We start from the raw sequence: 18008 nt of genomic DNA on the forward strand, positions 1-18008 counted from the left end.
GATCGCTGCTATGCAGATTTGTAGAGCCCTGCAATCAGATAGCAGTTTCTGGCACTCCCAGCAAAAGCTCGTGTACTACCATCCAACACTGGCTTTCTGTCAGTCAAGTTGAGCGGCGTCTGCGTAAAAAGTCCTCGCCGGTTTTGGTCACTGTAAAGCCTTGCACGTGTGCGCTACGATCAGTGGTGTAGCTTGGTTCCACGGTGCCAGGAGCAAGGGCATGTTTCGTGCGCCCCCCCTGCCGGAATTTACAGATGAATACGGGAAAATGAGACAGGATCCTAATGGTTGCTATGGGCAACTTCACATTCTTGGTTTTAGACGCTTTAGTAAATTTCCCTTTCATCCTTCCTCCCGGCTCTGTTTGCCGAACAGCAGCAAGCCATCACTACGACGGGCCTGCATACCCTCCCCGCGGCATGTTTTACAGCAGTGATATTTAACCTTTTTTAAGCTTTCGGCACACTGGACAAGACTTTAAATTTGCCAAGACACACCATCAGTCCCCCACGGACTTCTTTCTGTCCCCAGATGGGAGTTTACCTGAGGGAGTGGGGGGAAGGTTCTGTTGAAGGCTATACTGCCCAATGTCCCATGTGAGCACCTTGACAAATGGGCAAGTGTACCCCCAAATGCTGGTGGACAGACAGGAGGGGACATGGCAGAGAGAGAGTGCATGGAAAGAGAGGAGGGGTATAGGAAGCGAGAGGCATGGGGAAGAACAGTTTGTGCTCAGGTACCCAGGAGTTACCTGTAGATGGGGTGTGAGATAGGGGAGTTTGATAAAGTTGTCAGGCATCACTTTGATCCCCCAAAGTACTAGCGGCGCTGTGCAGGGCTACTGCTCACCTGCCTTGTAAGTACTGGGTCTCCTCTGTTCTCCTGTGCCCCGCATCGGCTCCAGCAGAGACTGTGCCCGAGGGTCTCATGTGTCCAGCGCCGTCTCTCATGTGCGTCGGAAGTGGTAGTGGAGGGTGTGTTGTGCGCCAATGCTCAGCAACCGAGGGTCTCCTATGCTGCGGCTCACCTCCGGCTTCCAGCAGAGCCCCTGATCTCTCACGGCACACCAGACGTGACCACCCCTGCTCTAAAGTATGATAGAGGCTGGGAGTGACACACGGTGCAGGTCCGGCCTGACCACGTGCAGAGAAGGCTCCACAAAGGCCACTCTGAATTCAGTGTGAGCTGAGGAGAAGTCAATGCCAGGCTCGCCGCTGACACAGGAGGTAGGGATGCGACGCCATGACGGTTTGACGTCATGGCGCCACATCCCTGCCTCAGGTGTCCCAAGCCGAGTTTTAACTGTCCCCAGTGCGCACTGATGCCGGGCACAACGGGGAGCAGGCGAGCAGGGCGGGGGAGCCGGCGGCAGAGCTCCGGCGCCAGGTGACATGTCGGCGCCCAGAGCTGGTGCTCCGCCGGCTCCACCCTAGCTACGCCTCTGGCTACGATCGATGCGTATGTATGCGCAGTTGTTCGATAATCGATCTGCTTGGACATTTGCACAACAGCGATCTGCTCTGAATAACCCCACGGGAATCCCAGTGTTTCTGTTATTTACTGCACAGCACTGAGTCTCTCCATAATCTATAACGTGAATTGGTCCTGCACAGCCTGGCAAATCAAACAAAATAATGTTTTAACCCTTTCAGGTCCAACGTCTAGTCAGGCTCAACAGCCCTAGCGCTAGTAGCAGATCCAATGGTGAGCCACTTTCAAATAAGAACATTAACATCGTTCAACATTCAATGTACACCATTTTTTAATTAAAAAAAAAAGACAATTAATGTAAACATTTAAACCAGACTGTTAGAATTGCAAAAAAAATTTGATTTGATTTTGGATAAGGCCTTTTGATAATTTAAAACAGAGTAATAAATTGCATATATAATATTTTGTATATTATATCTGGAGCTCAGGCTTTTATGGCAATTGATTGTTTACTTTTTTTTTGTTTTTTACTCCAAATAAATATTTTTTTTAATCGCATTTGGAAAATTCCTAATTTTTTTTTCCTTCCTTTTTTTTTTCAAGCAGGAATAATGATAAAGCGGTTAGGGCTAAAGTATCAGCCAATCCGCTATTAATTGCCATTTTACAAGCTGTGTTTGTAAGATGATGGTTAGGAGCTGATTGGCTGTTACTTTTTATCTCTACAAAGCTTAGTACATCTGCCCTATACAGTATAAGTTATTACATTTTAATAAATGTATTTAAAGGTGATTTTGTCATCATGTAGTAGGCACAATGGATATTGCATGTATTACAATGACATTTGGGTGACTCACAGAACCATTACCATATGTATAATGACATTTGGGGGACTCACAGAACCATTACCATATGTATCTTCTGTTTCATATGAAATCAATTCATATTTAACACGCTTTCTCATCAAAATAAGTTACACAATAATAAGTAATTAAGGCTGCATCAGTAAAATATTCATATTGAAGTATTATTAACACTATAAATTTTCATATTTCTGTATCTTTTCCAAAATTAGCAAGGATTCCACTGCCAAAAACATGGGTCACTGAATGATTGTGGTCATTTTGGATATTATATTCCAAAGATCAGCATTGACTGCAGTGCATGGATGTTCCACTAGAGGGCAGAAAATATGTAGCAGGTACACAACAGGTTTATCAGACAAGTAATTATCAGGTTGATGCTGCCGAGGTCTCAAAATCTTGTTGCAAATATGGTGGTGATTCAGTAGTGATAGGACGGGGCCTAATTCGTCCCTGTTCTCTTGGTAGGTCGTCCTGCATGTGCACTTGCCGATGCCAGCCCCCACCGGGTCCTGCTGCTGCCGAAATCGCTGGGTGCACAAATCATGTAGTGTAGGCTGGATTTGCAAAATGCCAAGAGCTGATTGGTTGGTACTTTTTTTTTACTTTCTATGTTCTCCAGCAGTGTATGGCTATCCGCTTCCCCTTGAGCCATCAGGACCTTCTGCATGTGGTGTATAACATGCAACCCTGCACCCCACCGCCAGGAGGCTGTCTGAGACGGACGTTGGAGGTCGGACGGACCTCCAACCAAATGCGCACAGAACAGCGCAGCAAGTCAGAGCGGGTGTCAAAACAAATCCGATTTGGACCATTTTCACCTGATTTCTAGGCCAGCTCCATCGTAATCGGGAGAAAACGGCTTAAATCTGACAAGTATATTTGGGACTTTAGTACATAGACCCCCTAGAATCTTAGTTAACACATGAAAAAAAAAACGGTACTCTTTACCTAGAAGGGCGCCCACGATTTTGATCGTGTGCATCGTTAGTAAAAAATCGCGGGCATCGCATGCACTAAAAAATCGGGTGCGATGCGACCGACGCGATGCCCGCGATTTCCCATAGGGAACAATGTTAAATGTCCCAATTGACCCGATTTTCCTGTTCAATGTCTCAATTGACCCGATTTTTCCATAGGAAACAATGTTAAATGGCCCACAGAGGCCAAATAGGCACCCTGAAGTGTGAAATGGCCCCCACAATTGTTAACGCCACCCCACGATCAACGTGAACCTGAAGCATGGCGAGCGCAGCGCGCCCGCGAGGGGCGGCGGGTCGCGTCCTACGACCTTTTCGGGTTGACGTTGATCATGGGGTGGCGTTAACAATTGTGGGGGCCATTTCACACTTCAGGGTGCCTATTTGGCCTCTGTGGCCCATTTAACATTGTTTCCTATGGAAAAACCGGGTCAATTGAGACATTGAACAGGAAAATCGGGTCAATTGGGACATTTAACATTGTTCCCTATGGGAAATCGCGGGCATCGCGTCGGTCGCATTGCACCCGATTTTTTAGTGCATGCGATGGCCGTCCTTCTAGGTAAAGAGTACCAAAAAAAACTCACATTACAAAATTTACAGTTATTGCCAAGTCACGAAACTATTAAAATTTAACAAAAAAGTCTAATACTGTGTACCCCTCTGTATGTAAGATATAGACATAAGTATTTTATCAATAATTTAAATTAACATTGATTTTTCTGACTAATGGGCATTTATAATTAAAATAAATGTTGTTTAGAAATGGTACCTTAACATGGTGGTTGTAAGCACCTATTACTGCCTGCAAATCCAGAGCAATTCATCAATGACAGATGTGGTTTTGTGGTGACCATAAAAAAAGCCCAGCAGGAAATTTTTCCGTGTGCAATTTTCCTGTGAGACACTTTCATGTGCGCTCTCTTCTGGGCTTTTTTTCCACGCGAGAGTCTTCCATAGAACCCTTCTAACATACAACTAGTAAGCCCGCTCGAAGCAAATGCATTGTAAGCTAGTCTGCTACCTTGTGATTGCCTCTATGTTTCTGCATGTGTGAGAGAGAAATAGAGGTAGTTTCACTCTCTGCCAAGAGATGACAGTGTTATGGGGACACACAATCAGACACCAGACATTATGGGGGAAATTTACTAAGATGTGTATTCTACTTCACATGTGATGTTGCTATGGGCAACCAATCAGAATCCACTTAAGTGCGCTACTCAGTAGTAATATTGTCTGCAACTGTTTTTAATAACATTCTTTCTACGATAGTTTCACGTATGGTGTATTAAAGTTCATTTTGTCTTTATGTATAGGTATCCTTGGTAACGGACGCCGCTGGTGCGTGCGTCGGGTCCACGTCTGTGCGCAGTGACGTTGTACGACGCACATTGATGACGGAGGCGAGCACCGCCGGTGGGAGCACCGGAGCCAGGATGCGTGCACTGATGTCTTGTGAGTATAAATGTGGTTATTGTATGTTATGTCGTTTGTGACCTGATGAAGAGGTAGTTAATAAAACCTCGAAACGTTGTCTTTACCTGCTGTGTAAGACGAGTTATTTGGAGTGCCACCGAATGGAGTGTATATTGTGAGGTCGGACCGAGACCTACGGGGGGGGGCACCCTTTAAGAGTATACTGAGTAACGGGAGTGCTACTCTGATTCTGTTGTACATATATATATATATATATACATACATACATACAGACAGACTAGTAAGCCCGCTGGGAGCAAAAGCTTTGAAAGCTAGTCTGCTCCCTTTTGTGTTTGTGCATGTGTGAGAAAGAGATGTAGTTTCACTCTCTGCCAGCAGATGGCAGTGTTTCAGAGACTCACAGACACTAGACATATATATAGATGATATTGTTGACGATTTCCCTTGATCTCTCTAAATATAGGAGACAATAGAGTCCTTTTCTACCAGACTCCTGGCCTAAGGGGGAATCAGCTCAATTGTCTCCAGTTCCGTGACCCGGTGAAACAGTGAGAGAAAGACACAGTCGAGAGAGAAATGTGGCACAGCAATCAGTGTGACAGGAGTCGGCAATCAGCAGCAGGACAGAGAGTGGATTGCGGTGCAATACGTGGATGTGGACACTGATGCCTGCACCAGGCAGGTTAGCGGGAAAGCACTGGAGGGGAATTAAGTGAAAACCGGAACCGGACCATACCCCGGAATGTCGTACCAGACTATCAAACTCTGTATTCTGAAGTTTGTAATGTCCAGTCCAGGGGTGCCTGTCCGGGGAGTTGCCTGTTAAAGCTTTCACCGGGGACATGGGGAAGGGGAGATTACAGCCTCCTCATATGGTCCGGACCATTCCAATTTTTTATTACATCCCCGAACCATGCAGGTAGGCTGTGTTCTCCCCTTCTCCTCTTCCTGGTGACAGGTGTCCCAGCAGCCCACCAGACAGGAGGCCCCCTGGACAGGACACTACAAGCTCCAGATATTAATGAATGGAGCGTGTCTGGTTCGGTGTTCCGGGGTGTTGTCCAGTCTGGTTTTTACCCATACCCCACTGCAGGGAGGTGTCAAGCTCTCCCCGCTTCAAAGCACTGATTCCCTGGAACCTCAATCCATACCAAGCTCCACTCTACCACCCCCTCACACATAATAAAGCCCCCTCCCCCCAACAAAAGTCATTATAGTTAACTATTTTATGATGGTTATGATGATGAAGTGATGGTCCCCTACTTCATCTCAAGACTTCTACTTTCATGATAACATGTTGTTGTATACATAAATATGTGCTTTACTGCAACTCAATTATCTGTATGATGTGAGATGGCAGTATACAGATCTAGCTAACTATATAATAGAGGGGGGCAGTGAACCAAATAAGAATGAAGAAATCTGCTCCCCCAACCTAGAGGTATTGTCTCTGCAGGCAAATGGAACAGGAAGCCTATCCACTGCAACAGAAGATAATGCCGATCAAAACCGAATAGATATAGGCAGAAAGATGAACATAGCTAGCAGCAGGAGAAGCACAAACACAACTTTAAGAGCTACAGTATGTGTGCAAATGCTAGGAGCTTAGGAAATAAAATCACAGAACTAATTGCAATAATGACAAGGGATGAACTGGATATTGTGGCTATTACAGAGACATGGTGCAATGAAAATCATGACTGGGACATAGCTATACCAGGATATACTTTATTTAGGAAGGACAAAATGGGAAAAATTGGAGGAGGGGTTGCAATATATGTGAAAAAAAATATAAAGACTACCTTAATACAAAGTATTGAAGAAAAAACGGAGGCCCTTGGGTGACCATAGAAACAGGGGAGAAGGCGATTCTTCTTATAGGGGTGATCTACAGACCACCAGGTCAGGAAGAGGAACTAGACAAGAGCCTATTGCAGGACATCAATAAAATGGCATTAAAAGGAGAGGTGATAATCATGGGAGACTTTAATCTACCTGATGTAAACTGGGAGCTGCCTGTTGCAAGTTCCACCAGAAGTAGTCATTGGTACGACCTCACCTAGAGTATTGTGTTCAGTTCTGGAGGCCATATCTCCAGAAGGATATAAATACATTAGAGACTGAACAAAGAAGAGCAACTAAAATGGTGCATGGCCTACATCACAAAACGTACCAGGAAAGACTAAAAGATCTTAATATGTATACTTTAGAGCAGAGAAGGAAAAGGGGGGACATGATAGAAACTTTCAAATATATCAAGGGTTTTAACAAGGTACAGATGGGAGACATTCTTCACAGGAAGAGGAGCAACAGAACACGAGGACATGCACTGACACTAGAGGGAGGAAGATTCAGGGGAAATGTGAGGAAGAATTATTTCACAGAAAGAGTAGTAGATAAGTGGAATAGCCTCCCATCAGAGGTGGTAGACGCAAATACAGTAGTACAATTTAAACATGCTTGGGATAAGCATATGGATATCCTTACAAAAAAATAAGGATCAAATATGGTTTGAGGTAACATGTTAAAAAAAAGGGGCAGACTAGATGGGCCAAGTGGTTCTTATCTGCCGTCAAATTCTATGTTTCTATGTTACACTGATTGCAGCCTGTCATCAGAACTGACAGAAACAGGCCCTCTATCATCAGCAGCAACTTCGGTCCATCCCTCCCAGCCCCACACAGCAGCATCTTCACAGCCTCTCCTGCCCACAGAGTCCCCGCAGAACAGCACAGCTTCACCTGTCCACAAAGTCCCTGCAGAAAAGCACAGCTTCCCCTGCCCACAGAGACCCAGCAGAACAGCACAGCTTCCCCTGCCCACAGAGACCCCGCAGAACAGTACAGCTTCCCCTGCCCACAGAGTCCCGCAGAACAGCACAGCTTCCCCTGCCCACAGAGTCCCTGCAAAACAGCACAACTTTACCTGCCCACAGAGTCCCCGCAGAACAGCACAGCTTCACCTGTCCACAAAGTCCCTGCAGAACAGCACAGCCTCCCCTGCCCACAGTTCCCAAAGAACAGCACAGCCTCCCCTCTCCACAGTTGCTGCAGAACAGCACAGTGTCCACTGCCCAGTCTCTACAGAACAGAGTTCACTGCAGAACAGCACAGCGTCCACTTCCCACAGTCCCCACAGAAGAGCACAGCGTCCACTGCCCACAGTCCCTGCAGAACAGCACACTAGCACAGCCTCCCCTGCCCACAATCCCTGCAGAACAGCACAGCCTCCCCTGCCCAAAGTCCCTGCAGAACAGCACAGCCTCCCCTGCCCACAGTCCCTGCAGAACAGCACAGCCTCCCCTGCCCACAGTCCCTGTAGAACAGCACAGCCTTTCCTGTCTATAGCCCCCTTAGCCCATAGTTGCCTACCCTCCTGCATTCTGCAGGAGACTCCCTGAAATAGTAATAATCTCCCTCTCTCCCTCATTAGTCTAGCAATCTCCCTCATTTCACCTAGCCCACATTACACTGTTACATTTTTTGGGGAAAAAAAAGAAATGAGAGATAGATACATTACATTGAATCATCAGCACCATTTCACAGCAATATACCAAGTATAGCAGCTCTTACTAAATGCTTTGGGGCTCATCTACATTTGGGCATAAGTCCATTTAAAAGATTCCTCTCAGATGTAGCAGTACACACCAACGCTTCTAGGTGCCACGTTCACAATCTCTTTTCACAATCTCTCCATATATGGAACTAGACACACCCTTTGGGTGGAGCATGTCATGCCCCCTCAATGGGGCCCTGTGCAAAATTATACTACCAACTATAATCTCCCTGAAACTAGTTTTCAAAAGTAGGAAAGTATGCCTTAGCCTCAAAAATTTTCATTTTCAATCCAGGCGCCTGCACTTCCTGTAACCATCTGCTTTGCTTTGACGTTCAACAAGTGGCAGGGGCAAATGCTCGAGGAGCAGCTGCTTCTCCTGTGGGCTGCGGTACGCGGCCTGCTCATGGGTTAGTAGCCACAGGCATCTTTATGTGTTAAACCCTGAAGGAAAAACTGAAACTATTGTGATCAAAGAAATGTTGTGATCAATAGCTGCATTATAAAATATACATCACACACATATATATATTATACTGTATCTGTATCTGAGAAATAAGTGACGGCTGGAGCAGCCTGAGGCTTGTAGGTTAAAGTATGAGGGGTTTGTTGAAGGGTGTGCTAGGGGTTAATTACGCTTGCGTTCCACATGTACCAAGGACAGAGCTGTGATAATAGCCATAAAGCAAGCACACGGGTGCAGATGGGCCGGCCAATCTGTGGCTTTAGGAGCCGATTCAGACCTCTCCGAATTCGTCCCCGTCCCCGATGGTGAGGGACTGCGCATGTGCAGTCCCCCGCAACAAGCGCCTTTGTTGAAATTATCATTCGCCGAGGTGCTTGCTGCCTGATTGACAGCCAGGGGGCATTCCGGGGTGGACATCCGGTGTTTCATGGGCATTCCCACAAACACAGTGGGCGCACCTATAGAAACACTGGTTCTCTAGGGGCGGGCGGCTGACAACACATGATGTCAGCCCCCACCCCCAATTCGTGGAACAACAGGTGAAAAGTAAGTCGTGGGCTACCTTTTGTCTGCGGAGAGAGCAACCATGCCATGGTTTGTCCTCTGTGCAAGTGCATGCGAGCATATGTAGCGCAGCATAGAGAGGTGATTCGGGGAGCGGGCGGTGTAAGTCTGCTCGCTAGACTGCGTATATATATATATATATATATATGCAGCTTAGTGAGCAGACCTAAATTACACCCTTAGTTCCAGTGGTGGGATTCAGATGGTTCTGCAGAACCGATACCTAATGCAGAACCGTTTGCTTATGAGCGCCGTCAGACACATTCCCACAGTGACCTGCAGCCGACGCATTTCCGGCACTGTGGCATTTCCGTCTTACTGGTGCACTGACCAGTGACCTCCTCCTTCCTAGCCCTGTACATCCCCTTCCGGATACAGGGAGGAGGAGGCGGAGCCTATCCCACAGCAGCTGGGTAGGAGGAGGAGGAGCCGCCGGGGACCCGCTCACACTCTGCAGGCTGCTTCGCAAAGGGCAGCTCTTATCGCATGAGATTAGTATCGCTACAGTAGCCGGCGGAGGGGGGGCGAAGTGGGGTGACAGATATTAGTGCATCCCCCCCATTGTATGAGGGATTTTCTCCAAATCTATAATGAGTCTAAAAACATGCTGTGGTGGGAGTAGGCTTCAGAGGGTAGGGCCAGGGCCATACTTGCCTACCCTCCTGCATTCTGCAGAAGACTCCCTGAAATAGCAGCAATCTCCCTCTCTCCCTCATTAGTCTAGCAATCTCCCTCATGTCACCTAGCCCACATTACACTGTTACATTTTTTGGGGAAAAAAGGAATGAAAGACAGATACATTTACATTGAATCATCAGCACCATTTCCCAGCACTTTACCAAGTATAGTAGCTCTTACTGGGCGGGATGTATCAACATACATCTCCGCCCTTCGCACGGCAGCCGCCGCGATGCTACCGCATATGTACTAACATATGCGGCCAGCATCGGGCTGCGGTAACGGAGACCCCCGCGATACCTGTAATGTTGGCTGCGGGGGTCTCCGTCACCTCCCGGCGGCTGCCAGCGTCCCCCTGTGTGATGATCACAGGAGGACGGGAGGGGGTGGGCGCGCGGACGTCGGACGGCGAAAGAAGCCCATAGGCTTCTATAGGGTATCGCCACCCAGAGGGTGGCGATACCCTGCCTAGCGAAAACGCTGCGGACGGGTATTGATACATAGGAAAATGCGGTAAAACGGGTGTTTTACCGCATTTTCCCATTAGTACATCCCGCCCACTAACTGCTTTGGGGCTCATCTACATTTGGATATAAGTCATTTTAAAAGATTCCTCTCAGATGTAGCAGTACACACCCACGCTTCTAGGTGCCAAGTTCACAATCTCTTTTCACAATATCTCCATATATGGAACTAAACATGCCCTTTGGGTGGAGCATGAAACGCCCGCTCAATGGGGCGCTGTGCAAAATTTTAATACCAACTGTAACCTCCCTGAAACTAGCTTTCAAATGTAGGCAAGCATGGACAGGGCCGGTATAAACAGGGCACCCAGATTTCTGTGTAGAAATCATACCTCATAACCTTTGTCTTTTCATAATCATGGGCCTTCCTGAAAAGGTGGCGGACCCACGAGATGGGAGTGTCCTAGAGTAGAGGGGGCATGGTCTAGTGCAGCGACCTCCCATTCTCGTTTTTGGGGGGGGGGGGGTGCCCAGTGCTCCCTGAGCAGATGGGCAGGCCCCTGTTCCTCTACCTACACTGCAGAGCAGAGGTGACCTACAGCTCCCCCAATCTGCCCTCTGCCTGCAGGACACTGCAACCTGTGGTTAGGACAGCAGGACATTGTCCAATTAGCAGAACTGTCCCGATGTAACTTGCTGCCTAGATATACTGTAGGTGCAGGAGCAGAACTCTCCCTATAACAGAATTCCATGAGCTAAGGGCAGGATTGCTGGTTAGCAACCACAATTCCTGCTCCCCAGCATGTAACACATGGTACAAAACTCCCTTTAGGATAAAACTGTAGCATATGGTCTAATTTGATACTATTATCTGCTAGACAGCTACAGTATATGCCATCCGCAATTATTACCTGCCATTATCCCAGGTCACAGTATTAATGAGCCAGCGCGAAGCTGAATAAGACCTTATTTCTGTCTAGGTTCTCATTATATGCTATTGTATCACTGGATTCTCTGCCCACATGGCTTAACCTTAATATCTGAGTGCGTGTGCTAGAACCACCTTAAAAAGAAGATAAGACAATTAACATATTAAAGGCCGTCATTTGCGACTTCATTGTAATCAAAAGAATTCCCAGTGTGGCTGGCTTCTTTCTTTACTGTGCAAATTCTCATCTCCTGGTGCCCTGAAAGGCCGGACAGCTTAAGCAGCTGAGCCACCTCTAACACATTGTCTTTTCCAGCACGTCTGCAAGCTCATTTCATACATTTAACAATCTGTGTTCTTCAATGCTAAAAAATAAAAAAAAATCACTGTAAAAATGGCCGCCCAGCTTTGCATATGTGCATGAGAAGTGTCCCCAGGGAACGCGGCCTGGGTGCCATGTTCCCGGAGACCTGCACATGTGCAGTAGGCTGTGGTAAAAGGATTTAGAAAAATGTTCCAGGTTGAGTGACCCTGGTAGTCTCCAGTGTTGGACCCAGATAAGGGTGCCATTTAAAGTCCGCAACATCTGGAATTTCTGTGTTCAGAAAAACTATGCAACACAATTTTTGAGGTGATGTTCTGGGATTGAGGTACAGTAGTTGCGGAGAAAAATTACTGATGGTAAATTATAATTCATTAACTTACTTTAGGATTTACCTTTTGAAAAAACAACAACAATAATAATAATAAATCATTGCGAAACATAAAGGAGCTTGCAAAAGTATTCAACCCCTAAAAACTCAACAGATATATCTGCATTACTAGTGACAATATACACAATGAGCCTGATTCTAGATCTGCGAAGACAGGCCATCCCACCGAATACCCGCCCCCTGCCACCTTTATCCCTCGCAACCATGCAAGGGAACCACAAAGACACAACCCCTCGTATGCCGTCGCTGCAGGAGAAATAATTTGTTGGTCGCCGACCATCGAATGAAATCTCCTGCCTTGGGAATACTGGGCGTTCCCATGGGCAATACCCATCCATGCCACCGACTGACACTGGCCCTCCCTCCCCACGGGAAATGGCCCAACGGCCTTTTCGCTGTAGGGGCTTGCAAATGTTCTCTGTCAGCTGATGTAGCATTGGGGGGGGGCACCCAGCACCACTCTTCGGGAGATGATCCGCAGACTGCCTGGATTTGGGTGTCCAAATAAGACATCCATCTTATGCAGGCTGGCCAGTGCGGAAAATTAATGGGAATCACAATCCTCGCTAATGCCAACAGGATGCGTCTATCTCCCAAAGAAGCAGCATGTGAAGGAGTGCCTGCTGGCCAAGCCTGATCGTTTTCCTGTGCCGGTGGCGGCTACATAGATCGTCATTTTTAATTGGTTTGAACAGTGTTGAATAGGTTCATCCATCAGTTTGTGAAGAGAAAGATGACTGTAGAACAGACAAAGAGTGTGATCCTCCAATTACTGAGGGGCATGCTGTTTGGCACACGTGCTTGCTCCTATCTCCTGCTGCATTAGATGAAAGCTGACATAACTATTAAATACAATAATATGACAATGATATGACCTACATGACCACATCTCCAGATCTATCTCCTCACTATCGAACTTCTCTCATATCCCTTTCTTGTTATCTCCTCCTTCTGCTTTGTGATTGAGCTGCTTTTCAATAATTGAGGTTTTATAGATCAAGAGTTTTCATTCCAGAGCTTCACCCTGGGGGTCTGCGCTTGTGAAGACTGGGTCTGGCAATGTCGCACCCAGTCCTGTCAGCCGCAGTAGTGTTTGAGGGGCAGAACCCAGCATCATTCTTCTAGGTCCAAGGTCTGTGTTGTCGGATTGTCCTTCACAGACTTGCTGGACCTGCGTGTCCGGTTGCGCCGGCCAACCAGAGTGAGCGTCAGCCTCTGCAGTCTGGCCAGATGGGTCACAATACTGTACATCTCCATGGTCTGTGGGACAAGTCCTGTATACAGTGTCCCCCGCCGCAGTATGAGTCACATGGGAGTGACGGTGCCTGAATTTCCATAAAACAGGGACATTGGCTGCATTTACTAGGAGTGGTGAGGCATACAGATTTTCTGACCAGTGGACTAAAGGTGGCCATTCTGAGGGGAGGCCACCATGCATTGCGTCGACCAATGAAGGTCGACACCTGAAATAGGTTGACATGGCTAAGATTGACAGGGTTGTGAGGTCAACACAAGCATGAGGTCAACAATGAGGTCAATAATGGCATGGTTGACAGTAAAAAGGTCAACCTAAATTGAGTTGACCCAAGATGGCCGATGCTGTCAAAATCACGACAGATGATGATGATCCGATGCTACTGAGATGCTGGAAGGTGGCATCAATTTCTTTTAGGCGCCTCGTGCAGGCATTGCATTACCATATAATTTTTTTTGTGTCCTAGGACACAGCTGCTGTGCAGAACCATTACCAGCGCCATTGGTCTGGTCACCCCGCATGGGAGGGACTTTACATCGTGCTGCATTGTAGGTGTAACAAGTTCAGAGAGAGTTAGATTTGGGCAGGGTGTGTCCAAACGGCAATCTGAACTTCAGTGTAAAAAAATAAAATAATCCGTCTAATATTTGTGGGCTGCATGCAAAAGCAGCCAGTATTTACCATACATGCAAATAATAAATAAATGTATTTGCTTAACTCTAACATGAAGCCCATGACACTGTTCTGACACCCCCTATAAAATCTGTGGGTGGGATGGCTGCACAGTGTCCTCCTGACGTAGATAGTAATTTCCCAGCATGCAAAAGGAAAGGAAAAAAATGAAATAAATAACTTGGTCCATGCATTTAGGCTCTGTGCAGTGTATCGCGCTTTGCCTTGTTTTCTTTGTATGCTCCCAGCTCTGAATTATCCCCAGACACTAGATGCAAATCTCCATAAATGCTCTTTATTGCACATATTTTGAGCAGGGCACACTCACAATATGCCTGGATCTGTTCATAAAGCAGAAGTAGCCTGACACGGAGAAACCTCTTATGTTGCACACAAAGCAATGTTCATAGTGCTCTTACATTGCACAAAAGCAGATACTATTAGCATCTTCAGAACAATGTCTAGAAAGTACAGCCGGATGCTCTCTTATGGCAAGAGGGCTGTATGGTCTTAAATGGTTGAATGAAGCCCCTCCCTAGCTGGGGGAGGAGGGGGGGCAGTGTACATTGTTCAACATATATTTTTGAAACGGGCAGCGGTAGATGCTGGGATAGTGGATATTCCAGGGCCGGAGGACCAGGCCCCAAGGAGATGAAAATTCTCTTGGAATGTGCAGCCCGTAGCTCCTCCCCCTTAATACCACTTCCTTTCCTCAGAGGCCAGTTTTTCACTGGTGCTCTAAGGAACAGGGTGTCGTCGTTCAGCCCTAATTAACATCATTTTAAATTTTTCTCTCTTTTATGTACTTCAGGATGTCATTGTCGACGCTTCAGCTCTGTAGCTGACAGCCTGCGCACTTCTCCCAGCGCTGGCAGACACTCTCCACAAACCTGTACTAAAGGTACTACCCTATCTTCAAAACAGACTTGTATCTGCAATTATCAGAAGCACCTTGCTCAACAAATAGAACCATAAGGAAATTGTTAGTCTTTGTGAGGCTTCCCCTTCCCTATACCTACACCCCATTGTGTATGTGTACCGGTACTAGGAGGATTTATTTGTATATTATATCACATTTTATTATTCTATATATATATTTTTCTAAATACATTTTAGCAGCACTATGATTATTTGCATACATTTTTATGCACATTAAGTGTTGTATGAATTTTAAATCATAAATAAAATTTTCTGTATTGTACTTAAAGACTTCAAGTGCTCATTTATAAGCTAAATACCGATTATTAAGTGTGTTCCAAGCGCAGGGTGACACCGTAAGGTGTATACCCCATTCCCATAACTTAAGTAGGTATCCTGTAGTATACTGTACCTAAAACACCCAGCAGCTAAAACCACTTACAGGCAGTTCACATCGCACTTTCCAGACCACCCCCGAATGACAGGTCTCATCCTCTCTTCAAAACGCTTTGTCTGGGCCTAGCTCTCATGTAGCAGCCAGGCGTGAGGTACAACATCCCCTGATGGATGATTCCACAGCTGAGGATACCTCAGACAAGGAACAGGTCACTGTTGCCTCAGCAGAGGAGGACTCCATGGCTAATGAGGATCACATGACCCAGGTTAGGGTGGATAGTTTAATCAAAATGATCTGGCTCACTTTGAATATAAAGGAATCTGATTCACAACCTCCTTCTGACACTCCAGTCTTTAAACGTAAAAAGAAGGATCCAGCAGTAATCCCTCAGTCTGCACAGCTTGATAATCTGTTTCAGAAAGCTTGGAAACATCCACCTTTTATCAGAGGATTGCAAAAAATGGGAAGATCCCCCCTCCCAGGTGGATGCCCTTGTGACTAGACTTGTCAAAGTGACCGCCCCAACCTATACCGGATGTTACGTCCCTAAAGACCCAGTAGATAAGAAGTTAGACCAATTTCTAAAATCCATTTACTCTAATGCAGGAGCTGCCATTCATCCAGTGTATACAGCAGCATGGACTACTATGGCTATAGGTCATTGGGCTGATGCTTTATTAGACAGCCTACAGTCCACAGGGACCTCAAAGCCTCATTTTTTTCCGCCCCCCCCCCCCCCCCCCGAGTAAAGAAAGGACTCCGATCCCTACAAAACTTCAACAGTCCTTTCCAAAGACTCAGTCCAAACCCAGACAGGTCTGGGCTGGCCATTCCCAAGCCCTGATGCAGGCTGTTAAGCCTGCAGCCTGCCATACCACAACTACCGGCTGTCTCGTGGGTAGGAGACTGTGTTCTTCAGTTCACAGAAGCTTGGCCAAACTCGGCTTCGGACTCATGGGTGTTGGATGTAACATCATACGGCTATTTCCTCAGTTTTAGGTTTAGACCCCTTCACAAACGGTCTCCCTGTAGACCCTTTGAAGGCTGTGGCCCTTGAGACAGCCATCTCAATGCTGTTAGCATCTCGAGTGATAGTTCCTGTTCCTCCAGCCCAGAGGGGAGCAGGCTTTTATGCAAATCTCTTTTTGGTCAGCAAATCAGACGGATCATTCCATCTGATTTCCAACCTGAAGAGATTGAATTTATTCCTCCGGGTTCCAAAGTTCAGGATGGAATCCCTCAGTTCGATCTTGCAGTCCCTCAAACCGGGAGATCGAATGGCATCATTAGATATCCAAGACGCGTACCTCCATATCCCCATAAAGTTGGAGCATCAGCGCTTCCTATGGTTTGCGGTACTAGACCATCATTACCAATTATGGGCCCTTCCATTTGGCCTCTTAATGGCCCCCCGTGTCTTCATGAAAGTCTTAGTGCTCTCTTGTGCAGATCACCTTTATTGGTATTTCACGAAGATAGAGCAGTTCTGCGTACTAGATTTGCCTATCTCCCGAAGGTGGTCTCCAGGTTCCACATTAACCAAGAAATTGTGGTCTCGGTTTATTCAACAATGCACTCAACTTCTTCTGAAACAGACGACACGTTAGACATGGTTTGGGCCTTACGACTTTTCCAGAACAGAGACCATTAGGAAATCTGACTCCCTTTTGTCCTATTTGACATCAGAAAACTTGGCTGCCTGCTTCCAAATGTACTTTAGCCTGTTGGCTAAGATCCATAATACGACAAGCGTACCTGTTGAGGGGAAGGCCGGTCCCTCATTCAGTGCGGGCACATTCCACAAGGTCCATGGGAGAATCTTGGGACCTGCATGCGGGTGTCTCGGCGGAGAGCATTTGTGGGGCAGCTACGTGGTCTTCTGCTCACACATTAATCAAATGTTATTGTTCTGACAACTTTGCTTCAACCGATATGGCTTTTGGCAGAGGTGCCCTCAGTGCAGCCCAGGAGTGTTCCCACCTGTGAGGGACAGCGTTAGGATGTCCCACTATCCCAACATTCACCACTGGCCATTTGAAAAAAGGGGATCTTTGGTTCTTACCTGTAAAATCCTTTTTTCATAGACCAAGGTGGATGCTGGGCGCCCGCTTGCCCATACGCTCCAGCTTACTAGTTATGTTAGTTAAAGATTGACCATTCTTTTATAAAGTTTTATATTCTGTCGAGTGGTTCTTGTTAAGTTAAAAAACTGGTCTCTGAAGACAGGAAGGGGGGTGGAGCTACGGGTTGCACTATCCCAGAGATGTTTAATCTCTTTGGTGCCCGGTCCTCCAGCACTGGAATACCCACTTTCCAAGCATCCACCTTGGCCTGCGAAAAAAGGATTTCACAAGTAAGAACCAGAAATCCCCTTTTAAGATACAAATTCCTCTGGAGCATTTCAGAAAGGTCTTCTTCAGGGGACTCTGATGTAAAACAGTGCTATACAGTATGGGTTAATATTCAGTTCTGACTCCTTCATAAATGGCGGTATCCAGCCAAATGGTCAACAGTTACAAAGAGAAAGATTAGGCTTCAGCACTAGAGAGTTAGCCATTAGGGTTAGGGCAGGTGTACATACAGGAACGCCAGAGCATCACTCCACCGGAACAGACTTCAAAATGACTGCTGGGACCTGGAAGTCTATGCTGCTGCTGAGAAGGGGTAGATTGGCCATAGACCATACA

This window comes from Crinia signifera, chromosome 19, assembly GCF_055691185.1.
Source record: "Crinia signifera chromosome 19, ASM5569118v1, whole genome shotgun sequence".
Classification (NCBI taxonomy): domain Eukaryota; kingdom Metazoa; phylum Chordata; class Amphibia; order Anura; family Myobatrachidae; genus Crinia; species Crinia signifera.